The sequence below is a fragment of the Halichoeres trimaculatus genome, unplaced genomic scaffold (assembly GCF_033239565.1).
Source record: "Halichoeres trimaculatus isolate MK-OKI-2021-1 unplaced genomic scaffold, fHalTri1.1 fHalTri1_scaffold_17, whole genome shotgun sequence".
In the NCBI taxonomy this organism is placed as follows: domain Eukaryota; kingdom Metazoa; phylum Chordata; class Actinopteri; order Labriformes; family Labridae; genus Halichoeres; species Halichoeres trimaculatus.
In genome coordinates, this window is record NW_027437195.1 from 27,087,891 (window position 1) to 27,110,237 (window position 22,347).

The 22,347-nt window shown below is 39.2% G+C and overlaps 1 long non-coding RNA gene across 1 annotated transcript in view; it reads left to right on the plus strand.

The window, feature by feature from the left end:
• The window catches only part of LOC141806488 (uncharacterized), a 116,813-nt gene extending 115,989 nt beyond the window's left edge, over positions 1-824 (plus strand). Inside the window, exon 3 of the long non-coding RNA XR_012599779.1 lies at positions 749-824. This is a non-coding gene — a long non-coding RNA (uncharacterized LOC141806488). The remainder of the gene's footprint in view (positions 1-748) is intronic.
• Positions 825-22,347: the final 21,523 nt, after the last annotated feature.

Here is a 22,347-nt window from a genome sequence, read left to right on the forward strand (position 1 = left end):
GATGAATAAAAAAAAAAAATAAGTAGTTAAAAATAAATAAATTAAAAGATAAAGTAAATGATTTAAAATAACAAAGTCAATCATTTTAAATAGAGAAATTTATTGGTAAACTAGATAATTTAAAATAATGAAATAAATAATTTAAAATAAATAAATAATCCTCAATAAATAAATCATTTTTAATGTTGACATTATGGGGTGTTGTCTGTTGAATTTTGAGGGGAAAAAAAAGTCTATTTTGGAACGAGGCAGTAACATGAGAGAATGTGAAAAAAAAAAAAAAAATTGTCCAGAGTCAAGGGATCCTAGATAAAGATTTAAACCTTTCTGTTTATGGATAATGGTTCAACATACTCAGACTTATCTTTTTCTTCACAGCGTGAGCTGGTTTACTCCTTATGAATGTTTTTTATTCCAAGATCCGAGGTTCCTCCCTCTGCTGCAGAATCGCTCTGATAAGAACTCTTTTGCACAGGTTTCAGTAGATGTGAGGTTTTCTGAAGTGGATTTTCAGAGATTTGCTCATCAGACATGAGACAGGACCATCATTTTCTGCAGACAGCACAGACATGTTACATGATCCAAATCCTGAGTGTGATATCTGTCAATTAAAGATTGTTGTCACCCACACAGGAGTAATTTACTCATCTGTCACTTCAGTAGTACAGAGGTTTATCCAATTAGCTCCAATTCTGACACTTTGTTAATTAGTATGGAATGATAATTACACTCTGATGACATCCTTCAGGGATGCCATCCCTCTCACAGAAAATACAGACCCCAAATCTGACTTTAAAGTCAATCATCTGCAGGAAGACTCCAGCTGTAACCCTGACCCTGGCTGTCACACCTCAGAGGGTTTTCCAGACTCATCCGTGCACAGAGTGCGTCAGTTTCACGGTGCAGTGACTTCTGGGTATTTTGAGACTTTCATGAAAAACTCTCCTGTTATCATAAGCAGTCATCCACTCATCTCTGTTTACTGAAGAATAAAACCTTTATTTTGGAGGAATTGATGAAGGATGAAGATTTTAGATTTGGATAATTCAACAAAGAGTGCAACAGTGAAAGAGAAATGGAACGTTTCAGTCAAGACTCGGAGGAAATGTCTCCAAGAAAATGATCTTAGATAAGAAAGTGTTAGTGTTGTCACTGGGTTTGGGGATAAATGATGGATGAGAAACTGAGTTTTGAGGTGACATCAGCCAGCCCATTGATGATGGTAGGTATATACATATAGTCATGCAAAGTGGTGTGCAAATCAATCTTAAATATTGATATATTGATGCCAACCAGATTAGTGTTGATCACACTGGAAAAACTGAAATCTTATCAAGTGCTTTTGTCTTATTTTCAATAGAAAATGTGTTTTTTTCTTTATATGAGCCACAATCATTTATATATAAAAAAAATCTTATTTCAATTTGTTTAAATAGAAAAAAATGAGGTCTGAATTTCTTGTAAAAACGAAAAACTGCCAATGAAACAAGAGAAGCGTTACTAGTATTGAGATGATTTTCTATTTTAAGCAAATTTTTGAACATTTTTTTCTTGTTAAATTGGCAGTTTTGGCGAGTAAAAGACTTAATTTTAGCCTTCAAATAACCAAAAACAAGACATTTTTCTGGACTGATCAGTAAAATGTGGCTCGTATCAAATATAAGAGGATGATTTTTACTTAAAATAAGACAAACACAATTGGTTAGATTTTGTGTATTGAAATGTCATTCTTGGATGATGGGATTGATACTTAAGTTTCAGTTTCTCTTCTCTAAATGTGTTGCTCTCAATCACTTATTTGCTCATAGCTTCCCTCATAGCTTTCTTGATAGATAGATAGATAGATAGATAGATAGATAGATAGATAGATAGATAGATAGATAGATAGATAGATAGATAGAAGTATGAGAAGAAGTGCTTTTTGTAAGACCGCGTGTGTGATGTGGCTCTTTGTAGTACTAAAGTAATTTGTGGCTCTTGGTCTCTGACTGGTCGGCCACCCCTGCTCTAGAAGGTAAGAAAACCCTTCAAAGTCAAATTGAGAGCATTATTTTTTTAAGGGCACAGTTGACAGTGGAAACACAAACAGGAACACGCTTTACTGATCTGATATGTACCAAACTGTAGGCTACTGATCCATACCAGGTCCAATATGGATCAGTGGAAACAGGGCTCATCTTTACCAGACTGTAAATACTCAGGAGCTAAGTGTCTCTGATAGAAATTATGTGAGACTGTTTTTGTGCTCTTAGGTCATTTGGAAAGTGTGTGTTGGAGTCAGTCGACTTTCTTAATCCCCAAGGGGCAACTCAGTTTACAGTTTATCCTGCCTTGTTAGAACAACAGCAGAGGTCAGGCCCTTACCCTGAAGTTTGTTTAAATCAAATATGTAAATGTCATTAAGAGTTCTGTGTAACTTAGTTTTACTCTGACCTTTGGAGATAACTTCTGGCTTTTTTAGTTTTTTTTTTTTTTCTCTGTGTTGATAAGACAGTTGATGAGAATCAGAAAAAACTAGGAGACATGGAGGTGACATGGTGCAAAGGGTCAATGCTCTGTCACCGTTCGTCCTATTCAAAAGCTGTAAAAAGTGGTGTTATCGACAGATTCTCAAATGTCCAACGGCCGCTGAATGTATCACATGGGAAAGAAGACATGGGTGGGAAAGAACAATGATTTTTAATTGAGTTTATTCACATGTCCGCTTTGAAAATCTGCAGAAAATAAACTGTTTAGTCTAGCTCAATTCTGCAAAAATCAAATAATTTTAAAGTCTTTATTGCTTTCAAAGTGTTTTGAATGATTGATTTATGTTCTATATTGAAATCTAAAGAATTCTTTGAAAATTTCTTTCTAACTTCCTGTGTCGTGTTTCAGCTTGGGGCTGCTCTGCACCAATGAACAACAGTTTGTGTGTTCACAGCTTGTAAAAAAGAAAATACTTCACTCTTCTATGATCCAAGACTTAAATTGAGTTATTTGTACTTAGTACTTCACAGTTTTCATTGTTTTAGAGTAAATATTTAATATCCGGCGGTCTTTTTTGGATAGTTTCTTGCATTCTTGAATTCATTCAGGATCTTTCCGTTTCTAGGCGCTGCCCAAGTAGCTGCCTGTTGAAGCAGCTCTCTCGTCTTTGTCCGTTTCTTGTAATTTTTTCCGTCTCTTTTTCGTAATCTTTGTATTTGGAGTGGATCATCACTTTGTATGGTTCATTTTGGTCACGGACACCAAACTTTTTGTGACTTCAGCGATATTTTTACTACTTTTCTCCTGTGTTTGTCTGGAGATCCTACATGTAACAATGGCTGCATTGTTTACGCGCAAAATTAGCTGTTAGCAGCCTGTAGCATGTCAATGCTAACTAGTGTAGGGCTTGATGATTGCCCTCAAGCTGAGGAGGAGGAGGTGAGGACGACGTGCTGGTTCTCGGATGTGAGCTGGGAGGTGACGACGTGGACCTGTCCTTCCATCCATCGTTGTTGGGAACGTGGGATCTAGCTCCGGGGGATGGATGAGCTAGCCGTGCTAACCCAGCGGCATCGTGCTGTTTACGGACGTGGCTGACGGAGCTGACACCGGTGCCACATTGGAGGAGCTTCGCCTGCTGTGAGCAGACAGGATCCAGGAGACAGAGACTGAACAGACTGCTGAAGAAGCTCAGTCCTGGACCCTGTGGAGGTGGAGACTGGCTGGGCTGGAGAGTGGTGGACGAGTGGTGGACGGGATGTCATCATCTAATTTCTTGTGGACCTTTTTGCACTTTCTATACTCTTTCTTACTTTTGTTTTCTTAAATGCTGCAGTGACTCCTGAATTTCCCCTCGGGGATAAATAAAGTATTTTCTATTCTATTCTATTCTATTCTGGTTCTGTTATATTGCTGAGACATTGTTAAGTTACATCTGGCTTTAGCCCTGGTTCTCCTGACCTCTTATGCCTCAGGGTACCTAAAAGTGTGTAATATATACTCCCACCTTATTTTTTTTTAATTTTTAAAATCAGAAAATAAGAAAAATTCAATTTTCATTTCTCCTTTTTGTAATGATTTACAGCTTTTTTAATTTTGTTACACTACATAAAGACATAATTGAGTCACATCAGCCTATAGCCATGGTTGTCCTGAATTTATAGAGGTGCTGCACTTCACCTTATGGAGAAAATTGGGATCACAGTGAGTAGTGCTTGGGATTCTAAGGGTTAAGAGGAGTAAGGCTGATGCCCAGGAAAAAAAAAAAAAAAAAACAACTAATACGAAATGACTAAATCTTGATACTTGAATCATCTCACTTGTTTAATTTTTTCATAAAAAGTCTGAGTTTGTACGGACATTAAGGCAGGATCACAGGTGATTACAGTAAGCTACAAACACAAAATAAGCTGTGACTGAGTCTCTTCCTGATCACTGATAACGACAGAGACGACAGCCTTAAACATCTTCATCTCCAGGCCGACACGAGCCAACCTCCTCCTCCTCCTCCCTGTTAAAAGTCAAACCTGGGCTGATTCACCTCCTCTCCTCTGAAGAGCTGCTGCTTCCTTTCTCAGAGCCGTTTGTCACTTTCTGGAAGTCGACATATTTTGACACAAAATGACTGATCGCAGAAAATTAGGGCGAATTACGTCTGGTATCTCCAGATAGCAGGTACCTGATGGCTTTGGCTGACAAAATGCTTTCTGAAAAGCGAATAATTTCTCTTTCAGGTGTCAGAGGATGACTTTTTGTTGCTTTATATTTTTACTTGAAGGCAAAAAAAAAGCTTTCAGAAGTTCTTTAGAAATACTGTTTTCTGTTTTGTCTGCTTTGAATGAGAGGGGGAGGATCTGGTTTCTGTCGTTAATGCTGACATTTAGAGAAAAAAGGTGAGACTGAAATAAAAAAAGAGTTTCTTTTTAAATATTTATGTAATACCCAAAGAGAGTGTCATGTCTTCTTGCTGGTGTAACAGTAAGATGCAGATGCAGATTGTTGTAATTATTAGGAGTAAACAAACAGTGGGGAAAATGGTGTAATTAGAAAAGTTGTGATTAGGCTCGTGACCTCTCTGGCTGCACACATCCCACTCCGCAGGGTGTAAAGTTTAAAACCATCACTTCCACAGGAGGAGCCGCTGCTTCCTTTATCCTCCACCACCTTCGCTGTTTTTTTACTGGGTTGTTAAATTGAAGCTTAATTGCGAGATTGCAGCCGGCACAATAAAGGCAGAGAGGTGCTGACAGAGGTGGGAGGTAAAGTGGAGGATAGATTGGACACTGCTGGGGCCGCCTCATACCGCTGAGAACAAAATCGAGGTCCCTCTCAGTAATGGTGGCTGGGGACAAAGTGGTGTTTGTGAAGAGAGAAGGTTGAACGCCGGCGTGTTCCAACAACTCCTCTCGCTGCTGTTTTAAAGCGTAAACACAAAACTTTTCAACCCCACCTCTTGGGTTTCAAAGCGCTGCTATTGTTGCTGCTAAGAAAGGCGACTAGATGGCTGCTGGCAGCTGAGAGTCGCTGAGAGTCGCTGAAACCGTGACTTCAGCACTTTGACTGAAGCAGAGTGAGACACTCAGCAGCATTCAGCAGCTTCTGGTGCTTTCATAAACTCAAATGTTATTCTCCTTTTGTTTAAATGCCAACCCATATCTCCCACAGTAAATCCAGTCTGGCTCCCAGAAAACTTCATGGGGAACAGAATTGCATCAATTTAAACCCAGGTGGTACCAGCAGTCTGAAGAGATTAAACCAATCAGAGCTCAGCATTAGAGTGATTCAGTAATTAGGGGAACACTTCAGATATACAACAAAGGGGGTAAAGTGCTTTTTCTGCTTCATATTCTATTTGCTTGCAAAGTTTATACCTGGAATGTACCAAATTCATCAGTTAGCAAGCTTAAGCTCTAATGTGTGAAAGCCCACCTCCACCAGTTAAAAAAACAAGACAAAAGAAAGTCGAAATCATGAGATAATAAAGTAATAATTATAAAATATAAAAACTTAATTATGAGATAATTAAGCCATCATTTTGAGATAAAAAGTCAAAATTATGAGGCTCATGTGCTCCTGCTTGCCGGTAGACTCTGCATCGCCACATTCTTAGTGTACTACAATAGTAATGCAATGATTCGCTGAAATGAATTCAGATTAAAAGACACAACGATTTGGAAGAATAGTTTCCTTGTTTAGGGTTATATATTGTTCACATGGCTGGGCAAGTGAGGTGATACACTAAAAATGAGGTGATGCAGGGAAATGCAATGCAAGCAGGAGCACATGAATCCCATAATTTTGACTTTTTATCGCAAAATGTTGCATATATTATCTCATAACAATAGTTTTATCTTGTAATTTCAACTTTTTATCTCATAACTTTGACTTGATTATCTTATAATTTCATTTTTATCTCATAACTATATTTTTTCAATCTCATAATAAAGACTTTATTATCTCACAATTTTGTTTTTTTAATCTCATAATTATCACTTTATCTCGTAATTTTTTTTTAAAATATCAAAACTATAATTTTATTTTCTTATGATTTTGACTTCATTATCTTATAATTATGACTTTTTTTAATCCCATAATTGTGATTTTTTTTCTCTCACAATTTTGATTTGTTTTATCTTATAATTAAGACTCTATTGTCTCATAATTTTTTTTCTTTGATATCATAACTATTATTTTATTTACTTACAATAAGGACTTCATTATCTCATAATTTTGACTTTTTTTAATCTCATAATTATGACTTAATTATTGTTTCATATTTATCTCATAACTTTAATTTTATTTATTTTTTTATCATTACATATAAAGACTCTAGTATCTTATTATTTTGCCTTTTCTTTTTTTATTTTTTTCCGTGAAAGAAATGGGCTTCCGGACTCATGAATTCTTAAATATTCAAGTTATCAAAAAAAAAAAAAAAAAAAAAAAAAAAAGGTGCATTATTTTATCAACCGTGTTATGGACAAAAGTTGTGACTATTTTTCAACATTAATCCATAAACTGAATTCAGAGTTATTCAACATTTGTATGTCAGACTATGCTTTCTAGAAATGTCCCTCATCATTTATTTCACAGTTTAGACAAAACTTAAAAGAATTATGGCTCAAAACTCCCAGTAACCCAGCTGACAGGACAAGAAGAGGGAAACCTGTCTCTACAACTCTACATTTAGTGACGCTAACACAGTCGACATTTCCTCCATGTTTTAGCCATCATGCTAACTGCAGACCTTGAACTTCCACCACCTGACCTCCATCAGCTCATATTTCTGCTCCTTTTCTTCACAGTTTGGTCTTTATAACATCTATAGTAAGAAGAGCAGAAAATGTTGGTAACACAGTTGATGAACAGTTAATGCGCCCCATGTACAGACAATCATTCTGATGAAATATTGATGAGGAGGAGCTGAAACATGACACACTTTCTTCAAGGTTCACACCAAAAAGGGTGTGACCTCACATGATTTTGGTCATGTGACTTTGGAGCAAACCATTGCAAAGCTTCAACATACAGGCATAGGAGGGGATTGAGGCAGACACAGACACTGACACACATGTGAAGGCCCAGGAGTGATGATTAAGCAGAATTATTCTAGCTCTAAAGAGCACTAGCTATAAATATACAGGCTGGATTAATGTAGAAGTAACGTAAATTTGCATCGTATTTTCTTTTTCTGCACAGGCACAGCTTGCAGATGAGATAAAAAGATGCTGTTTGTTTTGTTGTGTTTGTACTGCTGCTGTAAAAGCAGCTCTTACCTGACTCCAGCATCAACCCGTCATGTATGTTTTTCCTCCCGCTGAGCTCGACAGGATACCTTTTTGTCATCTTGAAGCAGGTGTGGTGGTGGAGCTCATGTGTTTCTGGTCAAACAGGAAGTGGATTACAGTGTCTGTGTAATGAAGCAGACTGAGATTTTACGTGAGTCACTTTGAAAGCAGCTGTTTAATGATGAGTCTGTTTGTACTCGTGCTTTAACAAGGACACTTAAATTAAGCGACCTTTTATCGAGGCGGTGAGATGAAGACCAGACACCGCTTTCTGTCAGACGTGCTTTTTTTCTTCCTCCGAACACGACCGTTTTTGTATCCCCACATTTCGACACATTTTTCAGATCCTTACAGAAACTCTAATTTGTGCAGCTTCGTGACATTTAACAGCGTTTTTTGTCAAGACACAGAAAGAGACCGTGTCAACCATGTCAATTAGGCGCCAGGCAGAGAGAAGGCTTCTATTGTAAGCAGAAGCACAGTCTTAAAGGTGGCTCTCTGTGGAAATAAAAGAGCAAAAGCGTGGGTTGTTTGTCTCACTAATGTCACTCATTTTACTTTTAAAGCAGGTGCATTTTGGAAAATGTGCTCTTGAACTAAACCTGCCTTGCGTTAATGGAAGCAGTGCTGCTGGAGGTGGAGGGCCACAGCCTCCGGGGATCCTTGATAAAAAGCCATTAGTCTCCTGTGAGCAATACTGCCTCTTTACAGTATGTAATGGACTTAACACGCCGCTTGTGCGACTCTGCGTTCTGTATTTCGTCCACCACGCTGGGATTAATCCCTAAAGTGTGATAGATGCTAAATGAATATTTATGACTCTTAACAGTGAGGGCTCAGACGTTTGCACAACATCCCATTTTGCTCACCGGTGTGTCTGAGTGTGTGAGGATACACTGTTTGTGGTTGGGAACTGTAACATGACTTTATGGATTTTTTCAGTGGTTTAAAATCTCACACTACAAGAAGCACGGTGCTTTATCCACGCTGTGAATACGCTGACTGAGTCTGCCCGTGCTTAGAAAGTCTACACTGTACGAATAGACAGATTTGATCATGCACATCATGTATTCTTTCTGGCGCTTTCCACTTTGATTAGCGTTGAAACAGCAACGAGAGCCCACAGCCGATAATTAGCCGACATGAATCTCAGAAAACTTGGTGATATGGCAGATACATCAGAAGCATTGATTCATTCACTGGTTGAAATGTGTCATAACTTTGTCCCCAGTGTCTCGCAACTTTTGTGTTGTGTGTGCCGTAGTCTCCATGTTTCTCCACTAGTGATAGGTCATATTGTGCCAGTGTTTTGGAGGTGGTGACGCTTGTTTTATAGAATAAGTGACATCACTGATTATGTTTGAAGTTTGAGAAAATGGTTTGAGTTTGGTATAGTTATATAGACGGCAAACTGCAAAATACTGATAAGAACCAACGGAGAAACACCAGAACAAATGAAGATGGTGCTGATCAAGAGCATGGAGGATCTGGGCAAATTTGACGAATAAATGGATAAAAGAAGCTTCAAAACCTCAACACAATTTGAGGAAAAGGAGCTAATGAACTGTAACTCGGAATATGAACATTTGGATTTACCTGATTGGATTACAAACCATGGGCACCAGGATCTGATAAAAAATCAAAATGTTGACCAGAACTGTTCTGACTCCAAAGGAATACCCAATGGAATTTAAGAGCCATTTTGACATTATTGCAATAACAGAAACATGGATCAACAAAGAGAAAGGCATGGACTTTGAACTAGAAGGATATAACCTTGTTTGTATGAACAGAGAAAAAAAAGTTGGGGGGTCACACTGTTCATAGCTGAAAATAACAAATTCAGAGTGTTGAAGGAAATATCTGTAGTAATTGAAAACATATTAGAATGCAATAAGGTTGAAATCTATACAAAGAAAATTTGTAATATTATTATTTGTTGTATTTACAGAGCACCAAGTTCGAATCTGAACAGCTTCATCACACATGCTGGAGATCTTTTCTCAGAAATTGGGCAGAAAAAAGTTTTTATCTGTAGTATTACTAACATTGACTTACTAAACCCAAATAAACACGAGCTACAAGGAGAAACCAGGTGCAGCGGTTCCATAAACATATTTAAAAAAAAGAAGAAAAAAAAAATGTCAAAATGACCTTTAACGGATATGGAAATGCTAATAGCTAAGTGTGTATCATCCAAAATTGTCAAGACTGCTGAAACATAAATATGTGGGTTTGTTTAGTCTGTAAGACAGCAAGAAGGACAAAATGTTCCAAAACAATGATTGTGAATGAAGTGATGTTGTAAGACAAGTGATTGACATCAACGATCAAATATGGACACTAAAAGACAATCAAGAATTATGTCATACTTCTGTAAATGGAATCAAAATTCATAATAATCTGATGATATGTGAAAAAGAGGAGACTAAATATTGAGGAAATGGGGACGGGACTAGATAAGCTCTGCTTCTCCCGTCTTCCCTTTCGGACATGTACAATATGATCTATTGAAAATGTGTGATATTGTACAAGTGTGCTGACATGACCGAAATAAATCAAATCATCATCATAGTTGCGTGAACAATGGATCTGTTTACACTCTGTGTGTGAGTTTTGTTGATTTGTTGCTTTGTGTGTGACATACAGCTGCATTTGTTAAGCCCAAAAGACACTGAGTCAACTCACACCAGCTCCACTCCATTCAGTAGTCCAGCTGTGGCTAGGGATGGGTACCGAATTAGGTACTTTTAAAGGTATCGAAAGGTACCGATTCACGTAAAATCAAAAGGTACCATGTTCAGGTACCTAATTGCATCCTTGTGAGTGTGAGGGAATGGGAGAGTAGGACATTTTTCATGCTGGACATAATCACAGCATTGCAAGGTTAAATATTGAAGAGTAAATGTGTCAAATTGAAAAAAGGTATATGTTTTATTTTTTAAGAAATTGACATTTTTACTACATAAACACAAAAAAGTACCGGAAATTGGTACCACTGAGTACCAGTACTGATTGCCAGGTACCGTATCGCTTCAACTTTAAAAGGTACTTATCCCTAGCTGCAGTCCTGCTCTGCCAAGTTGGAGCCCTTTGGATCAGATACGCAAGCCTCTTAATTTTGCCGGATGCTAGAGCAGCGACACATCAATTTACGAAGTTCAGTTAAAGCAGGACAGGAAGTTGGACACAGAGACCACCTAAAAAAAACCCTGTGACTTTCAAAACCTATGTCAAAACCATAGACTGTGTAATTAATGGGCGTAGTCTCCCTGATGTCACCCGTCACCAGTGGGTTTTTTTAATATTGCAGAATAATCTAGTCGATGAAACACACTTAATTGCTGCAACAATATACTTCAACCTTCAACAACATTCAGTAATTAGTACTAGAAATTTACTAACCCTATAACGCCAAACGTATCATATTTGATACATGACTTTTTCAGCCCTCCACATAAGCAGTGTGGTGTTTTTTTATCCTGAAAAACCTGATGTGTAAAATCAGATACATGCAGTGCACAGATAAACCAACACTGGGTAGTAAGTCACTCACTAGCCGCCCTTCCAGTGACACTCTAAGACTGCCATGACTCAGGAATTGGACACAGGTGGTTTTTTCAAGAAGAGCTTTGCCAAGTTTAAAAAGGTTAAGGTACGAAAAACATTACAATATTTACTGGCACATCAATAAGAACAGTTACTGGGTTCATGCAAAGTAAAAATACTAAAAATTTCACAATATATGTTTGAGTAAACCGTGTTGAAGATGGCGTATCAAATTTGATACAGCGGGTAAAAAAGGTCATGTGACTCTAAAACAGTCAATGGCCATTTATGTGTATTTCATGCATTATATCTACAATCAAGCAACATACAGTCTTTTTATTTTAAAATTGCATAATTTGGTACATTTAGAGTTAAAAACTAGGTATGAAACTTGCTGTACTGCTGTATAAAAGGATGGCCTGGATCGTTTCCCAATATGGGGAACCCCGACATAGATGCCAGCAGTGCACCGGCCACTTTGGCAAAATAAAAGGTCGTGAACCACAAAATGAGTGAAATACTAAAATGTTGTTTTTTTCCAGGCTTCCACCCAGCCAGCTCCATTGGTGGCTTTCTCACTACTACATGATGGTAGCACTGTTTATGTTCGGAAGTACAAATTTGTTAGATTTGTTTGTGATTAATTATGTTTTTGTTTGTTCAGGAAAAAACAATCGTTGAGCATTGTGACCTGATGTATCAAATATGATACAAATTGAAACTCAAATATGGGAAGTGGTATTTGAACATTTTTGGGGGGGTTGTTCAGAGGGACCAATCAAGGCTCCAAGTTCAAAGAACTGGAATTTTCTGTCAATTATTTAATGGTTTGGGCTTAACAGGGTTGAGAGCTGGGTCTGAGACCTTCAGACTCATTCTACCCCTGAGGACAAAGAGGAGAAGGGTCACATTAAGGCCCTAAGTGTTCCCTGAACAGATGAGTCTTCAGACATCTCTTAAAGTAAAAGGGACTCTGCAGATCGTATAGAGTTAGGTAATTCATTCCACCATTTGGGAACAACAGAGGAGAAGAGTCTGGCTACAGATTTGGAGCCACACTGGACTGGAAGCACCAGGCGTCTCTCACAAGCAGAGCGTAGTGGGCCAGAAAGAGTGTAGACCTGGATGAGGGACTCCAGGTAGGCAGGAGCCGTTCTTGTCAATGTTTTGTAAGCAAAAGCAGGTTTAGGTCCAAAAGACACTCGATACCTCTTTGACCAACTATTTTGTCCATGCAACAAGACTTAAATTCACCTCTTCGTCTCTAGCGGATAAACTCTGCTCATGTTTTACTTTTTGTCACTTTTGCATTAAAGAGAAAGCCTGTTATCTTTGCAGTCCTCAAGATTTGCTCGTCTTTAAAGCAGGTGTCAGAGGCCACTGATAGAGACTTTTTATGGGATAACAAGCTGCTGTTGTTTCCTCTCTGTGAATAAAGTGTCAGTGACGTGTTGATTGTGTTACTCCCGGTGTCAAAACAGTGTTTGTATCACTCCCCTGCTGCCTGCTGGGCTGCCAGGAGAACTTAGTCTGCCCCGTGGAAAGTGTTAGTGTCACGCTCTGCCTATTAAGTTACACCTGACCGCTGACAGCACCGCCGATTAAAATCTCTCCCGTGTCGTTGAAGAATTGTGGATGACTTTCATGCAAATGCTGAGGCTCTGTCACGTTACCGTCTGTCTGGACTGGAGTTTCGGACGCTTCTTTAAACGACTTTTGCTGCAGTGCAGTTTAAAGCCATCAAGCTAACTTGCTCTTTTTAACATCAGACGTTTGCAGGGGTTGCAGGAATTTGCAAATAGGCGGCTGGTGACACTCTGTCATGTTTGCAGGAAGGGAGAGATGTGGGGAGGGAGTGAGGGAGCAGGAACAGTATCTAACACCTGCAAATGGAAACTGTCACAGCTTGATAACAAACCGAAAGGCGCCTGAGCAGAATAAACACTAAGCTCTCTAATGTCGCCGCCTAATGAGCTTTTCACTGACACTATTCAGAGAGATGGAAAGAGTGAACTTGGTTCACACAGCGAGCCCTCTCTTCAGACCCCCGCCTGGATCTGTAAGTGTGAGCCGGCCATACATTTCACCCCTCTCATCCAATGAGATCCTATAGAATATCATAAAAGGAGTCACCGCCACGGCTGGACGCTCCGCTCTGCCTTTGATTTAGAGCAGAGAGACGGCCGCAGACACTGACGCGGCCACGCATGACCGGAGGCAAATGAAACAGGAAGCTGACCGCCGCCTCGTCTTCTCAAGGGTGTCTGTGGAAGTGGGCAGGGGGCTCAGGTAGGGTGGGCGGGGGCGGTAAGGTTGGGGGAGTCTCTATTACTAATGAGGACAGACTGGCTTTCACCTATGGCTGTACAAACAGAGAGGGCTCTGAGCAAATGAGACGCACAAATCTGGAGCGGCTGAACTCTGCTGAGCTGAGAGGAAGGAGGAGTCCAGAGGATAAAGTTTCTTTAAGACAGAACGGGGGACAAAGAGGTTCAAAAACTTTCAGGAAATTAGACAAATTAAGGCAGCAAGCGGTGATGAGCAGGCCCTCGTGCTACACATAGGTAGATGCGGTCAGGCCCCTACAGGTAGCATACATTGCAGTGCTACTGTTGACCACTAGCCTTTATTTTTTAAAACAACTCTCACTTTAACCCTTAAAGTTGCTAGGCACCGCCCTGTTGGCTATGGCTGCCTTTGCAGCAGCTCTCTCTTCTTTGTCTGTTCTTGTAATTTTTTCATCTCTTTTTCGCAATCTTTGTATTTGGAGTAGATCATTACTTTGTATGGCTCATTTGTTGGTCATGGACACCAAACTTTTTGTGGCTTCAGTGATATTATTAAAACTTCTTCTCCTGTGTTTGTCTGGAGATCCTACATGTAACCATGGCTGCATTGTTTACATGTGAATTCAGCTGTTTGTAGCCTGTAGCATGTTAATGCTAACTGGTGTAAGGCCTGATGTCTTCCCACAAGATGAGGAGAAGGAGGTGAGGACGACGTGCTGGTTCTCAGGTGTGAGCTAAGAAGTGACGACATGGACCTGTCCTTCCATCCATCGTTATTGGGAACGTGAGATCTATCTCCAACAAGATGGACGAGCTAGCTGTGCTAACCCAGCAACAGAGGGAATACCAGAAGGCTGAGTAGCATCATGCTATTCACAGACATGGCTAACAGAGCTAACATCAGACACCAACACCACATTGGAAGACAGGAGACAGAGACTGAACAGACTGCTGAAGAAGCTCAGTCCTGGACCCTGTGGAGGTGGAGGCTGGCTGAACTGGACAATGATGGACAAGCTGTCATCATCTATTTTCTTATGGACCTTTTTGCACTTTCTGTACACTTTCTACTTTTGTTTTCTTGATTGCTGCTGTGACTTCCGTTTCATTGTACTTGCTACAATGACAATAAAGTTCTATACTATTGTATTCTTTTAACTGTCAGCTGCCTGCCCTCAGGCTGTTTTGCATGAAGTGGGGTGATTGGACACCTGCATACTCTTAAGTTTTGATTTCATTCCGTCATCCCTGCCAATACATGAAAAAACAAAGAAATCCAATCAAGGGCTAAAACGTTAAAACTGTGTTTTTTCCAATCAGTAACTATATCCTAGTTACAGTTACAACAAATTGACTGCTGATGTTAAATTTTCTGAGTGTTACCCTCACAGAGAGACCAGTTTTTGTATTTACTCAAGAGGGTTGAAGATCAGTATATCATTTATTATTATTGCTATGTCTTATTTGTGCTTTAAATGTGGCCTCTGTGATTATTCTCCACTCTTTGTTGTCTCACTCTGGTCTTTAATACATGAATTACTTTAATGTGCTTTGTTTATGTCTGATCTAATTCTGTGTGATATGTTGTATGTCTTCCTTTGTTCTAGGCCTGTTAGAATCATACATGTTATGTACTTTTTTTTGTATTTTATTGTATTTTAAAACTTTATGATTACATTTTAGGCAGCCTATTTGACAACTGGTCAGGGACTACACCTGGAAATTAGCTGTAAAGGCTAAAGCAGCCTCTTTTACTGTATGGCAAATTAAGTGGGATTGTCCATGTAACAGTAAACAAACTCAACTAAACTCAACCAGCATCCTCCAGCCAAGAGAAATGAAGCTGATGTAGAAGTTTAGAAAACTGCAGTGCCTTGAGTGTTTCTCTGAACTCAGTGTTGAAGATATTTACACGACTCACTCGACTGACAGGCAGGTACCTCATCTGTGAAGAGGCTAAAGACCAGCCTCAACTCCATCTCATTGTTTGTGACGAGATCGACTAAATAAAGCAGAGTCAACAACAATGAAAGACTTAAAAAAAAAAATCTCTGTTTCAGATACAAATGTGTGATGTTACACTGACAAATTCTGTGGTACTGCAGCGCAAATCATTTCAGTTGAGATGACAAAAAACAATCGAGGTGCGCACTCACCTTATACACTGCCTCAAGTGGACACTCCAAGAACTGCAGGTTTTTTTTTCTTCCGCTCAGGTTCATTTGTCAAAGGTTACAGCCTGACCTAAGCCTGGATGTGTTGTTTTGTTATTTTTGACCCCACTTGTGCCAGAAATGCACATTTCATCATGATTCTTCTTTCTGCACAGTCTGGACTCATATAGTTTGTAATAATGTGGCCACAGTATGTTAATGAAAAGGGGGCATAAAAATTCAGAAAGGAGCAGTACATCTGTAGGCATTTAAACTGCAAACTTTAGATGAAGTCTTTAAAATCAGTCAAACCTCCTGGGGGTTGAATCCTTCCTGTTTTCCTTCAGGATTTTAGAAAATCTGGTATTCTAGCCGCAAACTCTCCAGCAGGGAGTGTCTGCATGTCTGGCATTTGAGGCACATTTAGCCGCAGCTCTTAATCAGAGTGACTTTGAGTGATTAAACAGTTAGCAGTTTGGAGTGTTTCTCAAGGGCACTCGGGCTGTTCATGCCTCTCCTGGAGATCCAACCTGTGATCTTTTAATAACGGCGACGTCTTCGTAAGCACTAGACCATCCCTGCCACCTTTCACTCCTTGTGCTGTTCACGGTTCACGAGTCCATAATCCTTTTAGGTGTGGGAGGCCTGGGCTTCATTACAAATGAAATGGTGCGTGCACGCTGGGAGGAGGAGGAGGAGCGGGGAGCGTGGTATTAGGAGAGTGGTCTGGATATTATATGGTGTCGCCTTGAGATCGTCTTTGACATTGACAGAAAAAGCCTTCATGGCGCTGTAAGTGCTCCCACTCAATCATATATGCAGCCATGACACTAAAACCTCCTCTGGTGAAAGTGTAACAGGCTGATTTTCCCACAGTCTGACGATGAAAGTGATGTTATGTTGTCGTTTCGCTTGATTCTCCCGTCTAATGCTTTCAGGATTGATGGTTAAAGAGCTCAAACTCAGACACTTTGAACGACGTATTCAAATTTTAGAGCATTTGTACTTTTCAGGTGTAAGGCGCTCTGACAATGTGCACAGATTCCTTTGATGAAAGACATACATTTATATCTTAAAAGTCGGCATGTGAAAGAATATAAACTTCTGAAAGCATTTTATTCACATTCTCTGAACACTTCAACTCTAAGATGTGAATTTTCCTGACTGTTGCTGGCTGCCCTCACACATCAGCGCAACCTGGTTGTAAGCAAGTCTTTATTTTAAGGGTAGAATGAAAAAATATGGATTAAGTGTTGTGAAAAATGTAACATAACCGTAAAAAAATCAATAAAGTTCAGCACAGCATACATGTAAAACTGAAAACTCAAGTTTGTTGCCCTAAAATATATACTTTTTTCTTTCTTTCTTTCCTTTTTTTCTCCTTAAAGCTAGGGTCTGTAAGAATGCCCCCCCAAAAATATAATGCCAACTTTTACAGGAAAAGCTCACTCGTCACTTCTGGGTCTCTATACAAGTGTGTCAGTGTCTGTGTCTGCCTCAAACCCCCTCCTCTGCCTGGATGTTGATGTTTTGGTTGTTTCAGGATGTTTCTGGTCAGAGAGTAGGCATGGTTACATCAGCCAATCACAGCGCGCTCAGTGCACAAGTGACTTAGCTTGTTAATTAGCAGGTGGAAGAAGCTAATCAGAGCAGCTACGATAGTGGACATAGCACAGAGGAAGAGAAACACAACTAAAGTGAAATGAAATGGCAAAAAGATACAGTTTTTCCTAAACAAGGGTGAAGCTTGGCTCAACTTTCATCCACTTTCAAGAACTTGTAGACCAGCACAAGTTGGTTTTATGCTAATCAGGTATATGTCAAATACCCGTGACTAGCTTGTGCTAACATGCTAAGTCAGGTGTACAGCTTACGAGTCTCTCCCACGTAGAAACCCAATGCTACAGGTGGTTGCTGGGTTAGTGAGTGGGATCACATTGCTTGGTCGGAGGCTGTGGGTGTGTGCTGCCGCTGGCACTGAGCCAAGGAGACGGAGCCCAGTTTGAATGTTGTGGTTACTGACAAGTAATGAAAATTCCTGCAGACTGGACCTTAGAATAAACAAAAATAAAGTTATATCATGTTACAAACCACTTAGCAAAGTTAGTCTCATTTTTTAAGCCAGGCAAAACTTCAGATTATAGGTTTGAGGCTAGAGCAGGGATCTGGAGTATTTTTCAGCAAATACCGGGGTTTTCAGCAGTGTGAGTATGAGTAATGTCATGTGAGTATGACGGCTGAGTACATCAGATGTGTCTGTGATCTGGCTTTGCTACGTCACAGCTCCAGATTAGATAGGTTTCTCTATGTGTCGACTTAAACTGGATCCGTTCTGTTTTGCTGTGCTCCAGCTGCATGCTTGGCGTTGGGAAGTTCTAGTGAGACAGGAGACAGAATCTAAAAACACTCAGTGACTTTGAAAATAAAACAAAGCGGATCCAAACCAGATGGTATTTATCTCGATTACGACAACAAATGGACATAATGAGCAGAGCCAGACCAGGAGTCAACAGGTTTCAGGTTTTACAGCCCAGCATGAATGACAAGAAGCTTATCAATTAAGAAGGAAGTAGGACTCTTCTGTCATGCAACTCCAGCTGTCTGTCAGTGAGTTTGCTGAATGGGTGGTCAGAAAGACTGGGAACATTCTAGATAAGTACTGATTCATTTAGCAATTTTTTTTCAGTTAGCTTGATGAGGTATGCTCCAGCTAGCTACCTTGCAAGTATAGGACTCAAAAATTTAAGATTTTCTACATATGAACATTTTCAGAACAAAAAATAATAAGTTGGCACAACTTTTATATTTCTGAATTCTTAATGTGTAGAACTCAAAGTTTAACTTTACTTTACTTTATACATCCGTCCAGACCCTTAGGTCCATATCAAGCAGCAACTTCCGGTGTAAGAATATGAGACAATGCCGAAGTGCTAAAATCTGCTGTTTCTCCAGTGTCCGCTTGAGCCAAAAAAAGCTGTTTTCAGAGCAGAAATTAACCTATTAACAGCCTGGTTCAAAAAACGTCTCCTGTCTGAGTCGTTAATATTTCTATCGGCACACTCTGTACGGGGGTTATTATTATTATTATTTTTTCACTCGGCAGTTCAGAGGATAATAAGATCGTAAGCTTGCCCAATCAGAGGCACAGCTCTGGTCACGTGACTGACAGGTGCCCAGTAACTGCATGTGAAGCCCTTGCCACTACCAATATGGCAGCGATAGCCGATATGCTTCATTTTTTATTTCAAAAATAAGACATCAGGACACTACGTCCATGTCTTTTACAGCCAATGGTCCATATAAAGTAATTATACTAATAGCAAAACAACAGATAATGGGTGAAAAAAAATTCAAGGGGAAAAACACAGTTCATATATTGCCAGCAACTGAAACACAAAGAGACATTTGTACCAATGTTTTCTTGAACAGGATGTAAACCTTGTGTTGCTCATTGTGAACTGAGTAAGTGACATGATTATTACATTGTCTGAATCAACCAATTGACCCATGAGTTTTTTAGTTTACAAGAACAGCGTAAATTGTGGGCACATTGTTATAAATAAATGTGAAAATCCAGTGCAGACAGATGAAATTTTGAGTTGATGCAACTTTTTCATTTTTTACAGTGTAAGCTGGGCTAGTAAGAACATGGTGAGGGTCAGGGTGAGACTGTGTCATGTCAGTAGTGAGTCTGTTTTCCTTCCTTTCTTGTATCTCTGTGTACTGTACAGTCCTCACTGCTGCCGGCAGCGTGAAGCTGTAAGCGCGGCTGTTTTGTGTGCAAATCGCAGCCTTCATGCTTTAATGCTGTTGACCTACGCAGCGGCACACCTAATGAAAATAAACACATTCTAATTCCACCGTGCGATTTGTGACAAATTATCCTCAGGTTTCAGTTTGGCGAGCCCGCCTCAGGACGTAATTCGCTATGATTATGGTCAAAAGTTCATTATAGAAACAAATAGGTGAGATCAGCGTGGCGACACAGATAACAAGGTTCTTCTCCTCGTCTCTGTAATGAATGGAATAATCAGCTCAGCGAGGCGGCTGTCCAATGAACGTCAGCACTAAACCATTTCTCTTCCACACTTCTTCTCCCCCGACGGGCTCATTAGTGTGCTGCTGAAAGCTGCACTGCTCTGCTATACAACGTATTTATTATTTAGACTCTTTTTCCTCTATTCTTCTCTTTTTGCCTTCGTACTTTGTTTGCACTGCGTTCTCCTGCACACTCACACTTCCTATCAAAGTCTGCAGCGGTGGCTTGCTCTACTCCTTCCTGCTCTCTGAAAGATGTTTTGTCTCATTCTGAAATCCATTTTTCTTAACTTCACAGGTTTTTCTATAATTGAGTGAAATCCTGAAATCTGGCTGTGAGATGTTGATGGGATATTCAGGTTTTTGTCGCACAATAACTTCATCATTCATAGCCCCTAACTTGATTTCACAGTTTCATCTTCTCACACATGGAGCTCACCAGCAGCTCCCAAAAAACGTCAGAGATGTTATAACTACTGGAGCAGAGATTATAATGTCTCTTCTTGATGAATCACACTCCACTCTCAGCCCTTTTCTGTGTCACATTTGGATCATGACAATCAACCTGACTTAAGATCACAACATTAAAATCTCAAATGCCGCTAAAGACGACAGTACATTAGAATTCAATGATGTATGGAAGCCAATTCCTGTCTTTTTATCATCAAAAAAGTTAAGATTTGGTTTGACACAATCCCTTACTGCCAGCCGTTTTAGCGCATTTTGACCTATCTTTCAAGACCCACAGAAAATTGAGTTCTATGTCTCTGTAAACACAGAAACTACGCAATGAATAGTAGGCTCTCTTCTTTCATCAGAAAAAAAATATTGTCTCTACCTTTTTCTGTTCTTTAGCGGGCATCGTTCCTCACTGAAATGACGTCTATAAAAGTCAATGGCAGTGAAAGAGTTAAGTTGAAATATTCAAATAGACCAATTATGAAATAAAAAGCTCAAAACTATCATCAAATGTATAAACAAAAAAAGTATGTCACTTTTAGAGGATTAAATGTCTAAAATATTATTCAAGACAGTTTGTCAAAATTTGAGACATGAGAATCCAAAATATGATGAAAGTGTAAATTTTGTAAGAGTCATTTCTAGAGGTGTAAATATATAAAAATATATAAAACATAAATTCTCAAAATCAAATGTTTCAAAAGTAATTGATCAGTGTATTGCTTTCACTAAAACAATGACAAGAACAAAGCTGTGGGAGAGGTTCATTAAATTTTGTTCTGGGATTGGCCTCTAATGTAAAGGTGTTATATCAGTGAGCTGACAGTTGGCACTAAGAATGGCACAAATTTTTTGCAAAATAAAAACAAAAACAAAAGCAAAATTCAAAGATTAACAGAATAAAATTCAAGTAAACAAACTCTTAAAGGGCAGAGATTTTTGTACATGACTGCATGTGTCTGAATAAAATATTAACTTTCTGCAAGTGCGACGCTCATAATGTGGGGTATATATTCATACTATAGCTCTGTATGATTTAAAGTAAGTTTTCTCAAATGTTTTGCCAGATCTTGCAAAAGAGCTGAAGAATTTCTTTTTTTTTTCTCTCCAATGTCTCTTTAAGGCTTCAGCAATCAGTCAAAGTGATGAGAAAGAAGTCAAAATACTGAGGAAATGAGTCAAATATATGAGATTAAAACTTAAAGAAGGCTAAGAGGAGTATCTGTTTTGATTGCACTCCCTCGCCACCTTGTGGCCCGGAGTCTTCGCACACTGTCGTAAATTACTTTTAGTGAGGCGTGTGTTTGTTTTGGAATTAAATGGAGACCAGATCAAAAAAAAATTTATTTGTTAAAGACAACTTTTTACAGGATGCAAATGTGAAACGTGACATCAGGTAAATGTTGCAGCAGCCGGCTATATGTTAGCCCGGTGCTCTGATGTATCTGTAGGCTAACGTGACAACAAGTAAACACTGTCAGTTTGTAAATTGTTTAGTAGCTGTTTATATTTAGCACAGCTGGCAGCCCGGTGCTCTAAGACAGGTCTGTAACTTGTAACGTTAGTGAATCCTGGTTAGCTATGTCCTGCCAGTCATCTACCAATCAGAGCTAACGTAACCTCACTCTTCATTTTATTGATAGACTCTCAAGTTTGAACAGACCACTGCAGAATAACTGCTAACTGTGGGTTGGAATGGACATTAGCATAAACAGTTTAGCTAATTAGCCTTTAGCTTGTGCTCTATCTCTCTTCTGTTTATCTCTCTTCTGCTCTTCTGTCCTTTTTCTGTCTGACAGTTAGGCTCCAGTGTCCACCATCACTACAAAATTAATCACTGAACTCGTTTTCTGCAGTACAGTCTTCATTTTTATTAAGTTCAATTAATTATTTAGGGGTCTGTTTGTTATTGTGTATCTTAAATATACAGTATCATGGACATACCAAATTTTTATCCTTTGTTTTGTTGATGCAAGATTAAAAAATGCTGTGGTTTGTCTTACACGCTGTGGAGATGTTCAAAACCTAAGGCTGCTTCAAATTCTATGGTTTATGTTTAGTTTTATTAGATGTTTTTAGTTTGGTGTGTTACAGTCTATTTGG